Below are 22,683 nucleotides of genomic sequence, written 5' to 3' on the forward strand. Positions count from 1 at the left end.
ATTGAATGTTTTTAAGGCAAGGATAGATAGATTTTTGAACAGTAAAGGAATTAAGGGTTCTGGTGAGCGGGCGGGTAAGTGGAGCTGAGTCCACAGAAAGATCAGCCATGATCTTATTGAATGGAGGCTCGAGGGGCTGAATGGCCAACTCCTAGTTCTTATGAGCGATGAGTCAGCCAATGGGGGAGGAGGTGAGTCAGCGAAATGGGAAAGTGCTGAATCAGCCAATGAGGGAAGAGGTCAGTCAGCGAATTAGGGAAGAGGTGAGTCAGTTCCTTCGTCTCTGCCACATCTGTTCCAATGATGCCACTTTCCAAAATGGCGCTGCCAATATGTCTTCGTTCTTCCTCAGTTGTGGTTTTCCACCCACTGTGGTTGACAGGGCTCTCGACCTTGTCCAACCCGATCCCCGGGACACTATTCCCGCCCCCTCCCCCCACCCCCGGAACCAGGATAGGGTCCCCCTTTGACCTCACTTTTCACTCCACCAGCCTCCGCATTCAAAGGTTCACCCTCTGCCATTTCCGCCAACTCCCGCATTCTTATTCTTACTCATTCATGGGACATGGCATTCCTGACTGGCAACACATCTCCCCCTCACCCCCTCTGACAGCATTCCGCAGGGACCCCTCTCTCTGGGACATCCTGGTCCACTCCTCCATCACACCCAACACCTCAGCCCCTGCCCACGGCACCTTCCCTCTCGTAGGGAAGTCCAACAGCTGCCCCTTTACCTCCTCCCTGCTCACCATCCCAGGTCCTAAACACTGTTCAGGTGAAGGAGCCCCTTCTTTAATTTGGTCTGTTGCTGGTGAGTGGGCTGGAGTTGAGGGTGGGCTGGGGTTGAGGGTGGGCTGGGGTTGAGGGTGGGCTGGGGGTGGGGTGGGCGGGTGAGGGGGTGTTGAGTGGGAATGGTGTTTACTCAGCACTTCCTCTTCCTCTGCCAGTTTACACCCAACATTCCTGAAGGAACACCTGCAAATGGAAACACTTCCCAAACGGATCGACACATCATGGCTTCTCCTCAACAAGGAACCAGAACGGATCGTCAAACTGTGAAGCTGGTGACACTCACTGGGAAAGAATTGCCTCAAGGTCAGGTTCGGGTCAGGAGCAGGATAAATCTCAATTCCCAAAGTTCATCGTGAGTTGTGAATATAGTTGTCAATCTTTGAGTATATTCGAGATTGATGCGTTGCTGAGGGATCTGGGAACAGTGCAGGGCGCTGGCCGGAGTGGAGAGGCTGAATGGGATATCTCCTGCCCTGAGGATGGAAGGTTCTGGGTCAAATCCCACTCCAGGCCTTGCTGATCCTGTCAGTGGTGTGGGTGGAGCCGTGTGGGTCAGTGCCTGTCACCAGCCTGGATAAATGGGGAGGGATAGCAGCAGGAAAGGCCTGGGGCTGGAAAACCACCCCATTAAATCTGTTTGTGTACACTGAGGAAGAATTTACCCTGGCCAATCCAGCTAACCTGCACATCTTTGGAGTGTGGGAGGAAATTGGAGCACCCGGAGGAAACCCACGCAGACATGGGGAGAATGTGTAGACTTTGCACAGTCACCAGAGGCTGGAATTGAACCCGGGTCCCTGGTGCTGTGAGGCAGCGGTGCTAACCACTGTGCCGCTCACAATCAAAAGATTTATCCCAGAAGATTGCAAACACATCGAGGAACTTTGTGGGGAAGACGTCGAGGTGAGGTGTCAGACAGAGCGCAAAAACCTCCAAATAACCCGTCCACCCAACCCTTCAAAGACCCTCTGCTCACGTGCGGTAGAGTCTGCAGGTCTCCCATTGGAGACAGGAGAATGGGGATGGGAAAAATGTCAGCCATGATTGCCTGGTGGAACAGACTCGATGGGCCGAGTGGCCCAGCTCTGCTCCATGTCTTATAGTCTTACAGAGTAATTGGCCATCCAAGAACCAATCAGATGCTGGTAGACCACCATTCTGGTCAAATAGCAAAAGCGCATGTTTAGAAATGAGAAGTTAACATTTTTAAAAACATTGGAAGACTGAAACTGGAGATTTCCAGCAGCGCGGAAGCTCATTAACACCTATCCCTCCAAACAGCCTTCCTGCACAGACTCAGTGTGCAGTCACTGATGGACCTGTCGCTAATTAAAAAGCTCGATCGCAACTTAAAAGGAAGCTTTTCAAAATGAAAGAAAGAAATCAGAAATTAATTCCTAGGGAGAAAGATTATAGATCTGTAACATTATTAATATGAATAATTATTCACAGGATTTAAAATAAAGAATGGTAAACATACAAACACAAGCAGCAAGTCTGAGGGAGCGTGTTCTGGTTAAAGGGCAGATCAGATGCTTTTCCTGATCAAACCTTTCCTTCCCCTGGGAGTTTTCTCCAGATCAATAGTGATGTTGGTGCTTTGACCTCAGGACAATACCCCCAACGCGACATCTTAGCATTTTTCTCCATCACATTCCAATTCACTCTCTGATTCTCCAATAACCAACAATGCCAGTCACTCTCACCTTCCGAAAGGAGGCAGGAGTACGAGGGAAGCTCGGCATCTGAGGCTGAAAGGACAATGTCTTCACACCTGGTCATCTCTCTACCCCAAATGGTTATTATTGCCCCTGGTCCTGTCACAGGAACACGAGGGGGAGAGAGGAGCAGGAAACAAGAACCAGGAGACGAGAAAGGGCAAATTGAACCTTTTTACCAAAAAATTAAACAGGATTGACAGAAACACCCACCTGTCTTTGCCTTGCTCTGATTATCTCATCATACTTCCAATCAGGATTTAAAATGGACAGTCAGTCCATATCACCTGGTTTTCACCCTAAGATAAAACTTAAAATTACAGCCCAAAAATACAAAATCCAAACTCAATTCTCTGCTTCCAATGTCATCACCATCACTGAAATCTCACATCCTGGGGTTACCATTGACCAGAAACCGAACAAAACAATCCATATAAACACAAGAGCAGATCAGAGGCTGGGAACCCTGCGGTGAGTAACTCACCTCCTGACTTCTCAGAGCTTGTTCACCATCTACAAGGCACAAGTCAGCAGTGTGATGGAATACTCCCCGCTTGCCTGGATGGGTGCGGCTCCCAACAACACTCGAGAAGCTCGACACCATCCAGGATAAAGTGGCCCATTTGACTGGCAGCCCATCCAACACTTTCAATATTTGCACCCTTGACCACCGACACACAGGGGCAGCCGTGTTTACCATGCACTGCACAAACTCACCAAGGTTCCTTCAACTGCACTTTCCAAACCCACAACCACCAGAAGGACAAGGGCAGCAGTCACATGGGAAGACCAGCGCCTGCAAGTTCCCCTCTGAGCCACTCACCATCCGGACTGGGAAATACATCACTGTGGCTGGGTCAAAATCCTGGAACTCCCTCCCTAACAGCACTGTGAGTGTACCTACACAATACTCAATGGCTGGGTGGAGGTGGATGGGGTTGGTGGGGGAGGAGTTTGATATTCACCCAACACACTGTCATTGTGAACCCAGTCAATCCCCACAGCTATCCTGAAAGAAGGAAAGGAAGTGTTATTGAATCTGTGTTCCTGTCGACTTGATAAGCTTTGATTCCCTTCTCAAGAATCTATTCAATTCAACCTTAAAAATATTCAACGAAGCAGCTTCCACCACACTCAGGGGAAGATTTCCACTAACAAACCTCAGAGAATAACTGTCTCAATTAGGAAACTCCTTAATTTGAAACTGTGTCTCTGAGTGCTAGATTCACAGATTTCTCCATGAGAGAGTAAATCTTTTTATTATCTACCTTGTTTACCCTGACAAGATCTGATATGTTGCAGCTTTATAAGACCCTTGTCAGACCCCCCTTGGAGTACTGTGCGCACACTACAGGAAGGATGTGGGAGCTATTGAGAGGGTGCAGAGGAGATTTACAAGGATGTTGCCTGGATTGGGAGGCATGCCTTATGAAGATAGGTTGAGGGAACTGGGACTCTTCGCCCTGGAGAGATGAAGGTTGAGAGGCGACCTGATAGAGGTTTATAAAATGTTGAGAGGAATAGATAGGGTCGATTCTCGGAGGCTATTTCCCCGGGTTGAAATGGTCGCTACGAGAGCACACAGGTTTAAGGTGCTGGGAAGCAAGTACAGAGGAGATGTTAGGGGTAAGTTTTTCACTCAGAGGGTGGTGAGTGAATGGAATCGGCTGCCGTCGGTGGTGGTGGAGGCGAACTCGCTGGGGTCTTTTAAGAGACTTCTGGATGAGTATATGGGATTTAATGGGATTGGGGGTTATAGATAGGCCTGGTAGGTAGGGATATGATCAGTGCAACTTGTGGGCCGAAGGGCCTGTTTGTGCTGTAGTTTTTCTATGTTCTATGTTTCAATACTATCTTCTCTCGTTCTTCTGAACTCCAACAAGGACAGATTCAACCTGCTCAGCTTATCCTCATCCAATAGCCCCTTCACTCCAGGGAATGAACCTTTTCTGAACCTGCTTCCGATGCAAACACTGGAGTCCAAAACGTTACACAGTGCTCCAGGTATGATCGCACTGACCGTCAGGCTGTGTCTTTCAGATGTGAGACGCTGTGCTGAGCGTAAAACAACTGGAGGGTCAAGAAACTTCTCCACGTCCCCGAAATCACTGCACAGCCAATGAAATACAGTCTAGAGTAATGGAGGAAATGGGACAACTGATCAACACTCAGCAACAGCAATGAGCGGAGAAGTTATGTTTAGTGATGTTGTCTGAGGGATAAATACTGTCCGGGACACTGGACGGGAACTCTCGTTCCTCAGTTAGGAGACTGAGGTGTTTTACCTTCACCAGAGAGAGCAGACAGTGTAACATCGCATCCACATGCAAGTGGAAATCATTGTTTTTTAACTTAAACCCACCTGAAAAAAAGGAGTTGCACAGTGGCAAAGAGATTGACCAGAATGCCAGGGACACAGATTCGATTCCAGCCTCGGGTCACTGTCTGTGCAGAGTCTGCCCATTCTCCCCGAGTCTGTGTGGGTTTCCTCCGGGTGCCCTGGTTTCCTCCCACAGCCCAAAGATGTGCGGGATGGGTGGATTGGCCATGGCAATTTGCCCCTTAGTGTCAGGGGATTAGCAGGGTAAACACTCAAGAGGGAAATTTCACAGTAACTCCATTGCAGCGTTAATGTAAGCCTTACTTGTTACAAATAAATAAACATTACTAAAACCCCACTTTTAAACATGTGGAGTTACAGGGATAGGAGCGGGGTGGGATTGTTCTCACTGCAGGCTCGATGGGCTGAATGGTCTCCTTTTGCTCTGTGGCGATTCTGAAACCCAAAGTGAGAGGGGATCGGTCTCTGACTGTATTGAAGGGGGAGAATTATTGGGTGTTACATTTGTTGATCCCAGTGCTGGGGGATCAGCGTGCGGGGAGAGTGGGACAAGAGCAGCTGGGATTATTCGCACCGCTCTGTGTCTGGCAGCTCCCAGGGTCACACTTTAAATCCTCACAGCCCATTTGAGGTGTTATTTCCAAACTGGGACCATTCCCATTTCTGCAACCATCTGCTGTGTGAAGGAGCAGGGTTTTGGGTTTGTGACAAAGTGCTTTCAAAGGTCCCTGAACACTGAGTGCAGTCACAAACCCCCAAACAATCACCAGGGCAAAGGGGTTCGTTCTTATAATCTGCCGGAAATCGATTTTAAAAGATTCTTCATTAATCAAATAATGAGTTAGGAACAGGAGGAGGCCATTTGGCCCTTCGAGCCTGCTCCACCAGTCCACAAGATCACGGCTGATCTGAGTGTAACTTCCACCCCACATCCCTGCTGACCCCCAATAACCTTTCACCTCCCCCCAACCTTTTCATCAAGAATCTATCCAGCTCTGCCTTCAAAATATTCCAAATCTCTGATCCCACTGGATTTGAGGAAGAGAATGCCAGAGACTCTGAGAGAATTACTGTTCCGCGTCTCTGTCTCAGTTGGGGGAGCTCCAGTGACACCCCAGTTCCAGTGGCACAGTGTTCAGCATTGCTGCCTCACAGCGCCAGAGACCCGGGTTCAGTTCCGGCCTTGGGTCACTGTCCGTGTGGAGTCCGCACGTTCTCCCCGTGTCTGCGTGGGTTTCCTCCGGGCGCTCCGGTTTCCTCCTACAGTCCAAAGACGTGTAGGTTGGGTGGATTGACCAGGCTAAATTGCCCCTTAGTGTCTGGGGGACCAGTAGATAAATGCATGAGGTTATGGGAATCGGGTGTGGTTGGGATTGTGGTCGATGCAGACTCGATGGGCTGAATGGCCTCCTTCTGCACTGTAGGGATTCTATGATAGAGTTGGGGAGGGGGGAGTTGGGGGGGGGATAGTTTTCCTGTCTCGCCTGCCTGGGAATCCTGCAAAGGTCTGTTGCCCTTAAGTAGGATTTTCTGATTTTGGGGGGAGTGCGGCTGTAATATCCCAGCCAGAGACAGAGAGAGGTAGCAGGGACGTCTGACCTACAGGGGAGCTGATGTCTGGATGATAACAAAGCCTTGCTGTATTTATTGCGGGCGGGAGACTAACAGTACAGAAGGTAATTATTCAGTCCTGAAACCTTTCAGTGCCTGTTGTCTGGAGAGTTACTCAGATTTCCAATTGAATTTTACAATGCTTAAAATGACATTACAACACAATTACTGATTAGCAACATGAGAAACATTGTAAATGCACAAACCAGATCTCAGAAGATTAGCTGAGGCCGAACCTGCAGTTAGATTTAATTTCAGGGCCAGTTGAATGTTTATTAAGATTGCCACAGACTGTGTGTGACCCTGTCGCGGGACTGATGGTGAACAGATCAGCATCCGAGCAGAAATCTGACAACTTAATAAACGCCAGGATTAGTGGGCCAGAGTTACAGGGAGCGGCTGGCCAAGATAGGGCTTTACTCCCTGGAATGTAGGAGGATGAGGGAGAACGTTGTTGAGGCGTATAAAATCGTGAGGAGCATTGATAGAGTGAACACACATAGTCTTTTTCCCCGGGAAGGGGAATTGAAAGCAAGAGGACACAGATTTAAGATGAGAGAGATCTGAGGGCAGACGGTGGTGTGTATATGGAATGAGCTGCCAGAGGAAGGGGTTGAGGCAGATTCAACAGCAACATTTCAAAAGCATTTGGGTAATTATGTGGATGAAAAAGGATTAGACAGATATTGGACAAACTCAGGCAACTGGGACCAGCTGGAGGTCAGTGCTGAGGGAGTGTGGCACTGTCAGAGGGTCAGTGCTGAGGGAGCACCGCACTGTCAGAGGGTCAGTGCTGAGGGAGCGCCGCACTGTCAGAGGGTCAGTGCTGAGGGAGTGCCGCACTGTCAGAGGGTCAGTGCTGAGGGAGTGCCGCACTGTCAGAGGGTCAGTGCTGAGGGAGTGCCGCACTGTCAGAGGGTCAGTACTGAGGGAGTGCCGCACTGTCAGAGGGTCAGTGCCGAGGGAGCGCCGCACTGTCAGAGGGTCAGTGCTGAGGGAGTGCCGCACTGTCAGAGGGTCAGTGCTGAGGGAGTGCCGCACTGTCAGAGGGTCAGTACTGAGGGAGTGCCGCACTGTCAGAGGGTCAGTGCTGAGGGAGTGTGGCACTGTCAGAGGGTCAGTGCTGAGGGAATGCCGCACTGTCAGAGGGTCAGTGCTGAGGGAGTGTGGCACTGTCAGAGGGTCAGTGCTGAGGGAATGCCGCACTGTCAGAGGGTCAGTGCTGAGGGAGTGCCGCACTGTCAGAGGGTCAGTGCTGAGGGAGTGCCGCACTGTCAGAGGGTCAGTGCTGAGGGAGCGCCGCACTGTCAGAGGGTCAGTGCTGAGGGAGTGCCGCACTGTCAGAGGGTCAGTGCTGAGGGAATGCTGCACTGTCAGAGGGTCAGTGCTGAGGGAGTGCCGCACTGTCAGAGGGTCAGTGCTGAGGGAGTGCCGCACTGTCAGAGGGTCAGTGCTGAGGGAGCGCCGCACTGTCAGAGGGTCAGTGCCGAGGGAGTGCCGCACTGTCAGAGGGTCAGTGCCGAGGGAGTGCCGCACTGTCAGAGGGTCAGTGCCGAGGGAGTGCCGCACTGTCAGAAGTGCTTCATTCAGTGATAAATTAAACTGAGGCCCCTCTGCCCTTTCAGACAGAGTTAGAAGATTCTGTTATTGAATTGAAAGAGGAGAGGGGGGAACTTTGCCCCTCTGAAACTATTCCCTCAATCTCAATTAACCACTCACCTCAATGTCTGATTGGGAGGTTTTGTTTTCTGAATGTTGAATGTACATTTCTCTGCATAACAAGTGACTACAATTTAATAGATGTCATTGTAAATTGAATTGGAATGTCCTGAGTGTTAGAATGTCACCAATGATAACCTTGTGCTGGATCGGAACAAGATTTAAGGGTCAGCTGACCCAGTAAACCATGGAACCAATTATAGAGTAAAGTAACAGTCAGCTGACCAGCTGATTCGCTGTACATAAGGAACTATGTAGCATTGTGGAGAGGTTGGATTGGTCCAGGGCGAGGCCCCAAGTTTGGAGTAATGATGTTTCTTTATGAAACCCTTTGATTTATAAGTTGGAGTAAGATTTGTTATATTTTTATTGTCTACATTTTGAAGAATTCATTCTGAAGGAACATTGGAAGCAGAGGAGAACCCATTGTAATCTGGTGTTTGTTTTTGAACAAGTGCTACACCCACGGCAGAAGCTAGAAGTAAACCGGTGGGATTGGATTGTCTCCCTGTCTTTTCAGATGCTGAACCATATCGGTAATGGGAGGCAGAGATGGAAATGTGAACCCGGTCACCACAATACTGAAACAAAAGCAAGGTATGATATTAGCTTTGTCACTTCCAGTTAGAAGTAAGATAAAAAGCAAAGTATTTTCCGATTGGACGGCAGATACCCTAAATAGAGAAGAAGGGTGACAGCTCCTGATGCAATATTTAGATAAGCTTTACCAGAAAGATGAGTTCTTGGAGAATTGTGAAGGGTGGGTGATGTTTGACAGGATTAGGAGACAAGATACCCAGTCCATGGAAGAGAATATCATGGATTTTGATAGGGGCTCTAACAGGCCAATGAAATTCACTTTGGAGATTCCAGATGCGGTATTGGCCAATGGATATTCTTTTAGTAATGACTGGGATACAATTAAGGGGAACAGAGCCCCTCTTCGATCAAATGCAGCATCATTAAAAAGGTTTTTCAGGAAACACCTTGTTCAATACACAACGGGATGCCATAGCACCCAGAACACTTCAGATCAGCCATGATCTTATTGAATGGCAGGGCAGGCTCGAAGGGCGAGGTGGCCTACTCCTGCTCCTATTTCTTCTGTTCTTAGAACAGAGGAGTCAATGGTGACTCAATCACATACCAGAACAAATGGTGCACAAAGGCCATTAAACAGAGACAGTTACATTAATAACAGAGTTAGTGTTGAAACTGAATATAACCCATTTGATAATGGGGAAAAAAGATAGACATGGGAAACTAATAAAAGATGTTTAAATCAAAGGAATGCTAGAGGGATTGTGAATTGCTGTTTCCAACGTGATTTCCCCAAAGCACTACATCGTAAACTGTCTGAAAAGAACAAATTGTGTCTTTGAAACCACGTGTGTGACACAGAATACATGGAAACCAACAGTGATGAGGATAGGCACCAGGAAGGCATTGCTTTGGGGCAGATAGGTTGAGTCCCATAATGAGCGTCCTGATGATAGACTTTTTCAACTGTGCTGTTATAGATAGTGGATGTACATCCAAGGTCTGTGGCCAAGATTGGCTAAGTTGTTATTTAGTTATGTCTCGATCATAAAGAGCGAATGAAAGTAAAATAACATGATAGTTCCACCTGCTTTAGATTCGGAGATGGCAGCACTTTAACATCCTCCAAAAGGGTGATAGTTCCCTGTCGGATTGTGGGAATCAGTTTATTTATAAGTACAGATGTAGCTCCCAGTGATATACCTTTGCTGTTAAGCAGGTCTGTGATGAAGGAAGCTCAGATGACCATTGATTTGGAACAGGATAAAGCTGTGGTATTTGGGAAAACTGTGGACTGTGGATTTTGCAAGATCTGGTCATTATTGTCTGATCAACAAAGTGCCAGGGAGGCAGGGGATGAAGCTGCTACTCCAAAGCTTCAGCTCCCAAAGTAGACACAGTGATCTCGTACAGAGCCAAAGGGTCAAGAGAGTGGAGAGACGCCACTATAATTGTGAAAGCAGGAAAGTACAAACACTGGCTCTACATACAAGAACGAGGGCAAGAAGCCAAAGCGATAGATTGGGAAAATAGGGTGGACAATGGAAACAAAAAATGTGAGGCTTAAGTCCTGGAGATGTGACAGTAAGCATTCGTAAACCCAAGAAAAAATCTCAAATGTGACCAAAGATGTGTCAGCAGAGAACAGCGGTCTGAGAGTAGCAGCCCTGGCAGAGATAGACACGTCAGTACGGGCTGGAACTTAATGAGGAATCAAACCAGTGATAGGAATAGGAGTAGAAGCCTCCATGATGAGGAAATATTGATAGCTGCAAACAAAATGGAAGTAAGAGAGACCAAACAAAGGGAGCTGGAGAGTTGGAAGGAGTTTGGGTGTACATTGAGGTGAAGGGCAGTTTACTTTGTCCCATAGATGGGTTTGCACAGAGAAAGTTTTGCAAGATGGGATGTATAAAGCTAGAGCCAGATTAGTGGCCTGTGGGTATGAGGAACATTTGGGTGGGAGAGACATTAGTGTTGATTCACCCACAGCAGGGAAAGTGACACTGGAATTTTTTTGCTTTTCTAGCATCTAATAATTGGATTGTAAATCAATAGAAATCAAAGCAGCATTTCTACAGGGCCAAACATTGCAAAGAAACGTTTTTTTGAGGCCACCCAAAGAAGCAGGTAATACACAGGGACATCTGTAGATATTAAACAAATGCATAAATGGGTTAAGTGATGCATCAAGGGTTTGGTATTTCTCTGTACGATCTGTATTACTGAAGACCGGCTGTGTTCAGTTAAAAGCAGATCCGGCAATGTTTTACTGGAAAGCTAAAGGAAAATCAGCTGGAATTTTTATAATGCACGTGGATGATTTCCTATGGGGCAGCACAGAAGAATTTGAAAAAAGGTTAATTGAGAAGCTGAAGACAGAATTTAAAGGAGGGAGTCAAGGAGCTGGTGCTTTTCGATATCTTGGTCTTAATATCCAACCAGGTAAATCTGGGGTAAGGATGAGTCAGTGGGGGAGATTAAACAGGACTGATCCCAGTCCCATCACCCGAGAGAGGTAGATGGGAAAGGAGGAACCGGCTAATGAAAAATAAACAAAACTGTTGAGTATGACAGAGCAGCTAAATTTGCTCTGCACACAGACAAGACCAGATGGGAGCTAAAATGTCCTAGAGCGCAGTAATATGTTGAAGTGTGCCATAGTCAGAAAGACCCTGCAGGCTATAAAACATTTAAAAAATTAAAATTAGAGGAGTGTAATTAGATTCCCAGCGCTAGGAGAACCGGAAGATATGAAATTGGTTGTGTTTAGTGATACTTCACATGCCAATCTACCAGATGGACATTTAAGCAGTGCTGGATTCATAAACTTCCCAGTGGGTAAGGAAGGGGAATGTTGCCCCTTGGCCTGGGGGGGGGGGCAAAGAAAATATAAAGAGGGGTCAAAAGTCCACCGGCGGCTGAAACGCCAGCGTTAGTGGAGGTGCTGGATATGGGGATATATTTGTCTGACACATTAACAGAATTATTTTTTCTGGGCACATTGGGTAAGGAAGTACCAGTTGAGTATTCTGTGGACAATCTTCACTCTACAAAAAATGGAACTGAGAAAAGATTAAGAATTAATTTGTCCGGCATTAAACAATTACCGGAAAACAAGGAAGTTTCCAAACTTAACTGGGTTGGTGCAAATCTACAGGTATCAGATTGTTTTACAAAAAGGAGGGCAGATGTTGGAAAATTATTAAGAATACTGGAGGATGGTTGTCTTAAGTTATTCTGAAGAAAACATTTAAAACTAAAAGGAATTTGTTAGAACGTAACCAGTGGCAACTTTGTGTTGGATGTAATACGGCCAATGGGAACAAGGTCTAAGGGTCAGCTGACCCAGTAAACCATCGAACCAATTACAGAGTGACGTAGTAGTCAGCTGACTCAGTATAAATAAAGAACTGTGGATCGCTTGGAGTGGCCCAGGATGAGGTCCCAAGTTTGGAGTAATCAGGTTTCTTTATTAAACCCTTTGATTTTATAAGTTAGGGTAAGTTTTGTATTTTCATTAGCTGCATTTTGAAGAATTCCTTCTAAAGTAACACTGAGAGTGTGGAAGATGCTATATAAATGAAAAATAGTTTGAGTACATTTTAAGGGGGAGCTTGACAAACACAGGAAGGAGAAAGGAATAGAAAGATGTTATTGCATTTATATAGCAACTTCCCCGAGCTCAGATTGCCTCAAAATTCTTTCTAGACTTTTGGCGAGGTATCCAATAGGGAACTGGATCATCGCCTAAAGGGAGAATTTGTAGAGCAACGAGGGAAAAGGCAGGAGAATGGCTTTAGGTGATTTGTTCTTGCAAGGAGCCAGCACTGATATAATGGGCTGAATGGCCTCTTCTTGTGCTGTAACCATGCTCTGATTCCAAAAAAATCTCACTGGCAGTCTTTCAACTTTTGAACTTTTTTTGGAACAATTTAACTCAATCCAGTGGACAGTGACACAGGTGGAGACCTTCCAGCCCCTCTAGCTGGTTCCATCATTGAATCGTGGCTGATTTACAGCCAAACTCCATTCCTTTGCTAGGTTTTCTGATTTGCCTATTTTTAAAAATTCTGTCTAATTATATCTCTCTTTCCTGATAGTCGGTCTATTGTAACAAATCCACATCTCACATCAGATCAACATCAAATTCCAAACTTCAATTCTCAACAGCCAACTGAAAACAGATTAGAAAATGCTAATCACTTTGGGAATAATGTAGTCCATTCCTAAGAGTGGGAACTGACACGTGGTAAGGAATTTTATGCAGAAAAAAGAATTCTTTATAAACAAGATGAAAAATCTACCATTGAGGTTTACAGCACGGAAACAGGCCCTTCGGCCCAACTTGTCCATGTCGCCTTCTCGAAAGACAAGGGCAGCAGCTATTTGGGGAACACCACCTGCAACTTCCCCTCCAAGTCACTCACCATCCTGACTGGGAAATACATTGCTGTTCCTTCACTGTCAAAATCCTTTCCTGATGTGGAGATGCTGGCGTTGGACTGGGGTAAACACAGCAAGAAGTCTCTCAACACCAGGTTAAAGTCCAACCAGTTTATTTGATAGTAAACCCACAAGCTTTCAAAAACGCTGTTCCTTCGTCAGCTGTGTGGAAGGAACCCCATTTCCGAAAGCTTGTGGGTTTACAATCAAATAAACTGGTTGGACTTTAACCTGGTGTTGTGAGACTTCTTACTGTAAAATCCTTTCCTAACTGCACCAGGGGTGTACCTACACCACATAGCCTGTAACTGCTCAAGAAGACAGCTCACTACCATCCCTCCATGGGCAATAAATGCTGACCCAGCCTAACAGGCAAATTCCCCTCAACCTTTACTCCTCTCCCTCCCTACCACAGCAACACAAGAGGTTATTATGGTCTGGAATGTGCTACCTGAAACAACCATGGAAGCACATTGAATAGGAACTTTCAAAAGATGTGAGACGGGAGACAGGAGAATGCGGGAAGAGAGCAGGGGGAAGTGGGACTAATTGGATAGATCATTTGAAGAGCTAGTACCACCACAATGGGCTGAATGGCCTCATCCTCAGCTGTAAGATTCTTTAATGCTAGGTGCACTGGGAGGCAGTATTGTGAGTGCTTTGTGTGTGAGAATATTGCAATCTGAGCCATGCACAGATAAAAAGATTGGAGTCAAATCTTTCTCGATATTGCTTGAGTTGCTGCACAGAACGACATTGTGGCAAAGCCCCCCCATTGGTGCAGGGTTTCAAGTCTATTCTTTCAGTAATTGTGCAGGAACTCTGTCTTTTTCAATGGAATCTCAGTAAGCTACAAGTTTAACCTTTTGTGTTTTTGTAAAGCCTTCTTACAAAGCTACCCAGTTCCATCAAACAAAAGCTTAGCTCAGGGCTCTGACACAACTGGCTGCCTCTCTGTTCCTGCTTAATTAGTAATGTATTGTACCTCACAGTGGTTCAATGCTTCAATCAATGTGGGATTATATCGTACACCACATCCAGACAGTGTTTGCTGCTGACATTCGTGTATCTCAGAGGAGTCAACCTTTCTTCCAATTGATTTTTCGCTGTGGAATCAGCAACTGATAGATGATCAGCAGATATAACAATGGCACTGCGGACATCTCCCTCCCAGAAGGTAAATGCTGACACATGCTGGATGCGCCAATTGGCCTGAGTCCATGTCGTAACTGCTAGGTGTTACTTTGCAGTTCCTTACTGGTATTCTCAAATGGAAAAAGAATCAAACTGTATAACCCTGAAAAATGTGAGGAAGGAAGGAATAATTTGACACAAAGTACTCAATGAATGGTCCGACACTAGGAAGTTCTGTGGAACAAAGGGACCTTGGCATCTTTGTCCAACAGATGGTTGAAGGAGTGGTGAAAACAGCATATGGGAAATTTGCTTTTATCAATCGGGGCATAGATTACACGGGCAGGGAGGTCGTGGTGGAGTTGTATCGAACTTTGGTGGGACCACAGCTGGAGCACTGTGTGCAGTTCAGGTCACCTCGCTATCAGAAGGATGTGATTGCGCTGGAGGGGGTGCGGAGGAGATTCACCGGGATGCTGCCTGGGATGGAACATTTATGTTATGAAGAGAGGTTGGATAGGCTGGGGTTGTTTTCTCTGGAGCAGAGAAGACTGAGGGGCGACCTAACTGAGATGTTCAAAATTGAGAGACATGGACAGAGTGGATAGGGAGCAGCTGTTCGCTTAGTTGAAGGGACAGTCATGAGGGGGCAGAGGTTCAAAGTGAGGGGCAGGGGGTTTAAGGGGGATGTGAGAAAAATCTTTTTCATCCAGAAGGTGGCGACAGTCTGGAACGCGCTGCCTGGGAGGGTGATAGAGGCTTAAAGTCATAGAACCATAGAGTCAGAGAGGTTTACAGCATGGAAACAGCCTTTTGGCCCAACTTGTCCCTGCCGCCTTTTTTAACCCCTAAGCTTGCCCCAATTGCCAGTGTTTGGCCTATATCCCTCTATACCCATCGTACCCATGTAAACTGTCCAAACGCTTTTTAAAAGACAAAATTGTACCCGTCTCTACCACTACCTGTGGCAGCTTGTTCCAGACACTCACTATCCTCTGTGAAAATATTGCCCCTCTGGACTCTTTTGTATCTCTCCCCTCTCACCTTAATTCTATGCCCTTTAGTTTTAGATTCCCCTATCTTTGGGAAACAATATTGACTATCTAGCCGATCTGTGCCCCTCATTATTTTATAGACCTCTATAAGATCATCCCTCAGCCTCCTACGCTCTAGGGGAAAAAGTCCCAGTCTATCCAGCCTCTCCTTATAACTCAATCCATCAAGTCCCATTAGCATCCTAGTAAATCTTTTCTACACTCTTTCTAGTTTAATAATATCCTTCCTATAATAGGGTGACCAGTATTGTACACAGTATTCCAAGTGTGGCCTTACCAATGTCTTGTACAACTTCAAGACGTCCCAACTCCTGTATTCAATGTTCTGACCAATGAAACCAAGCATGCTGAATGCCTTCATCACCACTCTGTCCACCTGTGACTCCACTTTCAAGGAGCTACGAATATGTACCCCTAGATCTCTTTGTTCTGTAACTCTCCCCAGTCCCCTATCATTAACTGAGTAAGTCCTGCCCTGGTTCAGTCTACCAAAATGCATCACCTCGCATTTATCTAAATTAAAATCCATCTGCCATTCGTCAGCCCACTGGCCCAATTGATCAAGATCCTGTTGCAATTGGAGATAACTTTCTTCACTGTTCACTATGTCACCAATCTTGGAGTCATCCGCAAACTTACTAACCATGTCTCCTATATTCTCATCCAAATTATTAATATAAACGACAAATTACAGTGGGCCCAGCAGTGATCCCTGAGGGACACCGCTGGTCACAGGCGTCCAGTTTGAAAAACAACTCTCTACAACCACCCTCTGGCTTCTGTCATGAAGTCAATTTTGCATACTTAATTGGGTTCATTTGGCTACCTCACTTTAGATCCTGTGAGATTTAATCTTATGCAACAACCTATCATGTGGTACCTTGTCAAAGGCCTTACTAAAGTCCATGTAGACAACATCAACTGCACTGCCCTCATCTACCTTCTTGGTTACCCCTTCAAAAAACTCTGTTAAATTTGTGAGACATGATTTTCCACTCACAAAGTGATGCTGACTGTCCCTAATCAGTCCTTGCATCTCTAAATGTCCGTAGATCCTGTCTCTCAAATTCCTTCCAATAATTTACCCACCACAGATGTGAGGCTCACTGGCCTGTAGTTCCCAGGCTTTTCCCTGCAGCCCTTTTTAAACAAGGGCACAACACTTGTCTCTCTCCAATCTTCAGGCACCTCACCCGTGACTATTGATGATTCTAATATCTCGGCTAGGGGACCCACAATTCCCTCCCGAGCCTCCCACAACATCCTGGAATATACTTCATCAGGTCCTGCAGATTTATCTACCTTGATGGCTTCCAGCATCTCCTTCTCTGTAATATGTACACTCCTCAAGACATCAATATTCATTCCCCCAAGTTCCCTAATGTCCATGCTTTCCTCAACAGTAAATACTGATAAGAAATATTCATTTAGGATCTCACCCTTCTCTTGTGGATCCACACATGGATGACCTTGTTGATCCTTAAGAAGCCGTACTCTCTCCCTTGTTACTCTTTTGCCCTTTATGTATTTGTAGAAGCTCTTTGGATTCTCCTTTGCCTTGTCTGCCAAAACAATTTTGTGTCCCCTTTCTGCCCTCCTGATTTCTCTCTTAACTCTACTCTTGCACCCTCTATAATCTTCAAAAGGATCCACTTGATCCCAGTTTCCTATGCATGTTATGTGCCTCCTTCTTTTTGACCAGGGCCTCAATCTCAAGTCATCCAGGGTTCCCTCCTTCTACCTCACATCATTTAAAAAGTACTGAGCATTTGATGCGTCATAACATTCAGGGCTGTGGGCCAAGTGCTGGCGGATGGGATTAGGTGGGAGTCCAGGTATTTCTAATGTGTTGATGTGGACTCGATGGGCCGAAGGGCCTCTCTGTGCTGTATGGTTCAATGATCTGTATTTATATTGTTCACTTCTCTGGGATTTGCCAACGATCAAATCCATTCATTGCTTCATGGGAATGGCAGCATTGCAAAAGGCCATTCTGCCCATTGTCTTTGTGCTAGCTCTTGAACCAGACCTGCCCAACTCTCTCAATAAGAATAGAACATACTGGAAAAACTCAGCAGATCAGGCAGCATCCGTGAGAGAAACAGTGAATAATGCCGCAGGTAGATTCCCTTTCACCAGAAGCTCATCTACTCTCACTTCCATTCACCCATCAGCTTTCAATTATTGACCTGTGTGTGGGACAGTGCGTGTGTGCGTTCCCCGGCGATACCAGAGCCATTGGTTGGACATTCTGTAACACTGGGTAAACTCTCTGAGCAGCATTGTTCACGGACAAGCACTGAATCCAACACTTACAATTCCTCACACAATACATTAACTGGGAATCAGTTCCCCATTCCCGAAACTTAAAATACACATTGCCCAGGCTGATGGGATCTGACTGCTGGAGTCAAAGGTCCAGCAGGAAGGGTGGGGGTGGGGCAGCGTTCCCCACTCAAATGGGCAATGGGACTTGGGGCTGCATTTAGCTGCTGCTGGCCAATCAAACCCCAATCGAGGCCAGCAGCTCAGTGGCACCTCCAGTGGTGGTGGCCACGACCGGGACTGCAGCTGGAATATGGGAGCACAGTGAAGGAGATGGACCTTCAGAATAAGGCGGGGCCATTGGGGTCAGTCTGGCAGATTTCAGAGAGGTGGCTGGGAGGGGGGGGAGCTGTGGGGGCAACGGCGAGACCACTGCTATCAGCGTCCCCTCCATGAGTCAAAGACCACCCAAAGAGGAGGCCCCCTCCTCCCCATCCTCTGTCTATAGAAGCAGGAAAAGCCCTTTAATTGGTTACTTATGTGGCCTGGGTGGGCTCTGGGCTGGTGCACTCTGGGAAAGTGGACTATCTGTTACCCTCTACACCACTGACAAAATGATGTGGTGCAGGAAGGTCAAACCTCCACTCCCCCCACCCTGCCCACCACTTCCCAGCATTCCCACTATCCCTGAAGGATTGGTATAATTCAGCCACAGCATTTTGTGATGGATTTAAGAACATAAGAAATAGGAGTAGGAGTAGGCCATCTAACCCTTCGAGCCTGCCCCGCCATTCAATAAGATCATGGCTGATCTGAAGTGGATCAGTTCCACTTTCCCGCTTTCTCCCCATAACCCTTAATCCCCTCTCTTATCAAAAACCTATCTACCCGTGACTTAAATATATTTAGCGAGGCAGCCTCCACCACTTCAACGGGTAGAGAATTCCAGAGATTCACCACCCTTTGAGTGAAGAAGTTCCTCCTCAACTCCATTCTAAACCGCCCCCCCCCCACTTTATCTTGAGGCTGTGCCCCCTAGTCCTACTGTCCTTTCTGAGCGGGAAGAATCTGACAATTGTGTTTAAATTACAGCCAAATCCCAGCATCCTTGCCCCTCAACTCTGTTTTACTGATTGGCCATCCCTGCGCTCAAGCGGGAGATCAGTTAGTTTATTGTATGAGTTAAAATGAAGAGTTGCTGACAATATCACCCAGACCGTAGTGAAATCTCTGGCTCTCTGCTGGCATTAATCCATCAGTTAATCCTTATCCATCCCAGCATCCCCACAATGTTCTTTATATTACCTGCGAACGTCACACTCAGAATGTTGGAGTGTGCGTGGGGTAAGGGGCAGTGATGGGGTTTTCAGCACAAAACAATTCATGAACTTTTGCGCCGTCCGTCAGTCAGAAAAGGTCAGAATTAAGCAATAAGGAACAGGAGGCCAATCAGCCCCTCAGGCCTACCCCATTATTCAGTGAGATCATGGCTGATTTGAACCTTAACCCCATCTATCCACCATGTTTGGTAACCTTTATTCCTGTGATGAATGACAATTTAATTTCTAGTGACATTTTTAATTCCCACCCCACTCTCAGTCAGTGGAAATAGTGTCCAGATATTTACCCTACCAAATACTTTAATCATCTTTTTTATTATTAGTGTCACAAGCAGGCTTACATTAACATTGCAATGAAGTTACTATGAAATTCTCCTAGTCGCCACACTCCTGTGACGTTAGTGCACCTTTTTCAGACCGATTTAAATTTATGTTCGCTACCTTTGGTGATGTCATTGTTGGGAAGGGAAAAAAAAAGACACGTCAGGTGACAAAGATTGATTTTCAGTTTGGAGCTGCAGGTTTGAGTTGTTTTAGAAGGGACAGCACGTAGTGTTTCCCTCTCTCCCTGCCGTTTTGAAAATTCTCTTATCTTCCGGAAGGGTGAGAATCTGCTGTTGTTGGGGGCTGGACCAGAGTCTCTCTCTGATGTTTTGGGAAGTTGTCCTGTCTTCAAACTGTTTGGAATTAATCCAGAGAACTGCAGACTTCAACTAAAGGACTCAAATTTCCATTATCACGTGAACAGTAGTTTGTGCTGTGTTAAACCTTTTTATCTATGGCAGGTTTTTGTTTTAATTGGGAGAGTTTATACATATTAAGGGTTATACATTATTATGATTGTGTGTTTCTTGTTTGTATTTGACAAAACTTCTTGCTAATTTTCTAACTATATGTGTTAACATTTTTATTAACACATGTGTTAATAAATTTTTGTTTGATAAAAGCTTCCTAGTTGGTTATAACATCTCTTCCTTATCCTAGCCAAACTCAAGATGCAAAACTTATGATCCAGGCGGACTTTATTAAACACTTTGGAGTTTCTGACCTGAACCATAACAACTGGAGGCTCATCTGCAATTAAAATCTATATTTCCTGATTGATTTGGGATTATTTAACTCAAAGACAGTGAGCGGTGGGTATTTTGGCGTTTTCTCTTTGGGTGTTGTATAGAGAGTGCTTTGTGGAATAATGTCTCTTTCAGAGGCATTTCAGAAGTTCTTGGGGGTGGAGGAAGTCATGCAAGGTGGCTTACAAAAGGTGACTAAACCAAACCTTGTCGTTGACCAGAGATGTGTGGGTTGGGTTGATTGGCCGCGCTAAAAAATTGTCCTTTAGTGTCCTGAGATGTGTAGGTTAGAGGGATTAGCGGGTAAAATATATAGGGATATGGGGGTAGGGCCTGGGTGGGATTGTGGTTGGTGCAGACTCGATGGGCCGAAGGGCCTCTTTCTGCACTGTAGGGTTCTATGATTCTATGGGTTCTATGTAGGGTTCTATGATTCTATGGGTTCTATGTAGGGTTCTATGATTCTATGGGTTCTATGTAGGGTTCTATGATTCTATGGGTTCTATGTAGGGTTCTATGATTCTATGGGCTCTATGCAGGGTTCTGTGATTCTATGGGTTCTATGTAGGGTTCTATGATTCTATGGGTTCTATGTAGGGTTCTATGATTCTATGGGTTCTATGTAGGGTTCTATGATTCTATGGGTTCTATGTAGGGTTCTATGATTCTATGGGCTCTATGCAGGGTTCTGTGATTCTATGGGTTCTATGTAGGGTTCTATGATTCTATGGGTTCTATGTAGGGTTCTATGATTCTATGGGTTCTATGTAGGGTTCTATGATTCTATGGGTTCTATGTAGGGTTCTATGATTCTATGGGTTCTATGTAGGGTTCTATGATTCTATGGGTTCTATGTAGGGTTCTATGATTCTATGGGTTCTATGTAGGGTTCTATGATTCTATGGGCTCTATGCAGGGTTCTGTGATTCTATGGGTTCTATGTAGGGTTCTATGATTCTATGGGTTCTATGTAGGGTTCTATGATTCTATGGGTTCTATGTAGGGTTCTATGATTCTATGGGTTCTATGTAGGGTTCTATGATTCTATGGGTTCTATGTAGGGTTCTATGATTCTATGACATTCCCTCACAGCGTGAGGAAAAGGGAGATAATTGTGGTGATAGCTTAGCATTTAAAATCACCAGAAATGCAGTCAGAATCACTGGAAACGACTAGACTTCAATTACAAATGAAACAGCTTGAAGAGGGAAAAGAATTAAAACAGCTGGAATTTGAAATAAAGGAAAGAGCGAAACTAAAAGCCAAAGAGAGGCAATTACATCAGAAAAAGCAAAAGGGAGGAACAAAAATAAACCAAATGAAACTGCTCGAATTACAGATCAGGGAGGAAGGAAGGGAAAGGATAACCTGAGCAGAACAAAAATGAGCAAATTTGAACTTCGGAAACTGGCAATCAAAAGCGAATGTCAGTTTAAATTGGTGAAGGTAAAAGGATAAGGACAGGTTGAGAGTACTGATGAGGACAGTGAGAAGGATGGTGATGGCTAACACAACGAGCTTTAAATTGAGGGGAGGTAATGTTCTAAGGAGCAAGAGCTTTGTAGTCAAAGGCTTGGTGGAGATCGATTTAAATATGTCCAAGCATTTGAGAAGAATGTAGAAGCTTTTTTCATTTCATTTGAGAAAGTGGCTAAATAGATGAAATGACAACAGACCCTGTGGGCATTACTGATTTAAACAAAGTTAGTAGGTACAGCCAGTGAGGTGTTGTCATCACTATCAGAGGAGATATCTGGGGAGTATGAGCAGGTGAAAGAATCCATCTTAGGCACATATGATTAGTTCCAGAAGCCTGCAGATAACGGTTTAGAAATGCAAAAGAACCTGGTCAAACATACCTAGAATTTGAAAGAATCAAACAGAGTAATTTTGATAGGTGGATAAGGGCTTTGAAAATAGACCAGACATATGAAGCTCTTAGAGAAAAGATTATTTTGGAAGAGTTTAAAAATTTACTTCCTGATGTAGTGCAAGAGCAGAGGGTTAAAACTGCAAGGTAAGCAGCAGAAATGGCAAATGATTATGAATTAATTCATAAATCAAAGTTTGGTTTCCAACATCAGTTTCAGCCTATGAGGAATAGATAGAAACTGGGGAAAAGAGTGGTACAAGTAAAGGAGATCTTGTGGGAGGTAATAAAGATAGTGTGCCTCAGATTAAAGAGGATGTACAGGGAGGTGGAAGAAAAATGGAAAGCCTCAGATGTTTTCACGTAATGAATTAGGCCGTGTAAAGTGGCAGTGTTTGTGGTTTAAGAAAAGCACTGGGAATACTGACGTGGTAAAACAGGATAAGCCAGTGGGGTTTGTTGAGTGGTAAAAGTGGTTAAAGAAAGTCCAATCTAAGCAAAAGAGGTAAAGCCTGATCAGGAATTGACTGATAAGAAGGTGCCAGATCTCTTTAAAGAATTTACTGTGTGGGTAAAGTTTACTCGTGTGTACCAGGAGGAGTAGGTAAAGAAGTTAAAATTTTAAGAGATTCGAGAGCAAGACAATCTTTGATGATAAGAGATGAGGAGCTGTGTAGTTTGGAAGGAGTATTGCCAGAAAAGGTGGCGATATGTGGAATTCAGGGTGAGAAGAGTAGCGTTCCATTATACAAAGCAAGGTCGGAGAGTCCAGTGAAGGAGTA

At 45.5% G+C, this 22,683-nt stretch overlaps 1 protein-coding gene and 1 long non-coding RNA gene across 3 annotated transcripts in view; one reads left to right on the forward strand and one right to left on the reverse strand.

Annotated features, from left to right (window-relative positions):
• Positions 1 to 22,683, reverse strand: part of rimbp2b (RIMS binding protein 2b) — a 269,586-nt gene that overhangs the window by 170,950 nt on the left and 75,953 nt on the right. The window lies entirely within an intron of this gene.
• Positions 8,442 to 20,113, forward strand: LOC145355712 (uncharacterized). Its single transcript, XR_013889034.1, has 3 exons — positions 8,442 to 8,778; positions 14,160 to 14,344; positions 19,946 to 20,113. It is a non-coding gene; the product is annotated as an uncharacterized LOC145355712 (long non-coding RNA).

Source organism: Carcharhinus amblyrhynchos, chromosome 20 (genome assembly GCF_965287045.1).
Source record: "Carcharhinus amblyrhynchos chromosome 20, sCarAmb.v2.hapA, whole genome shotgun sequence".
Classification (NCBI taxonomy): domain Eukaryota; kingdom Metazoa; phylum Chordata; class Chondrichthyes; order Carcharhiniformes; family Carcharhinidae; genus Carcharhinus; species Carcharhinus amblyrhynchos.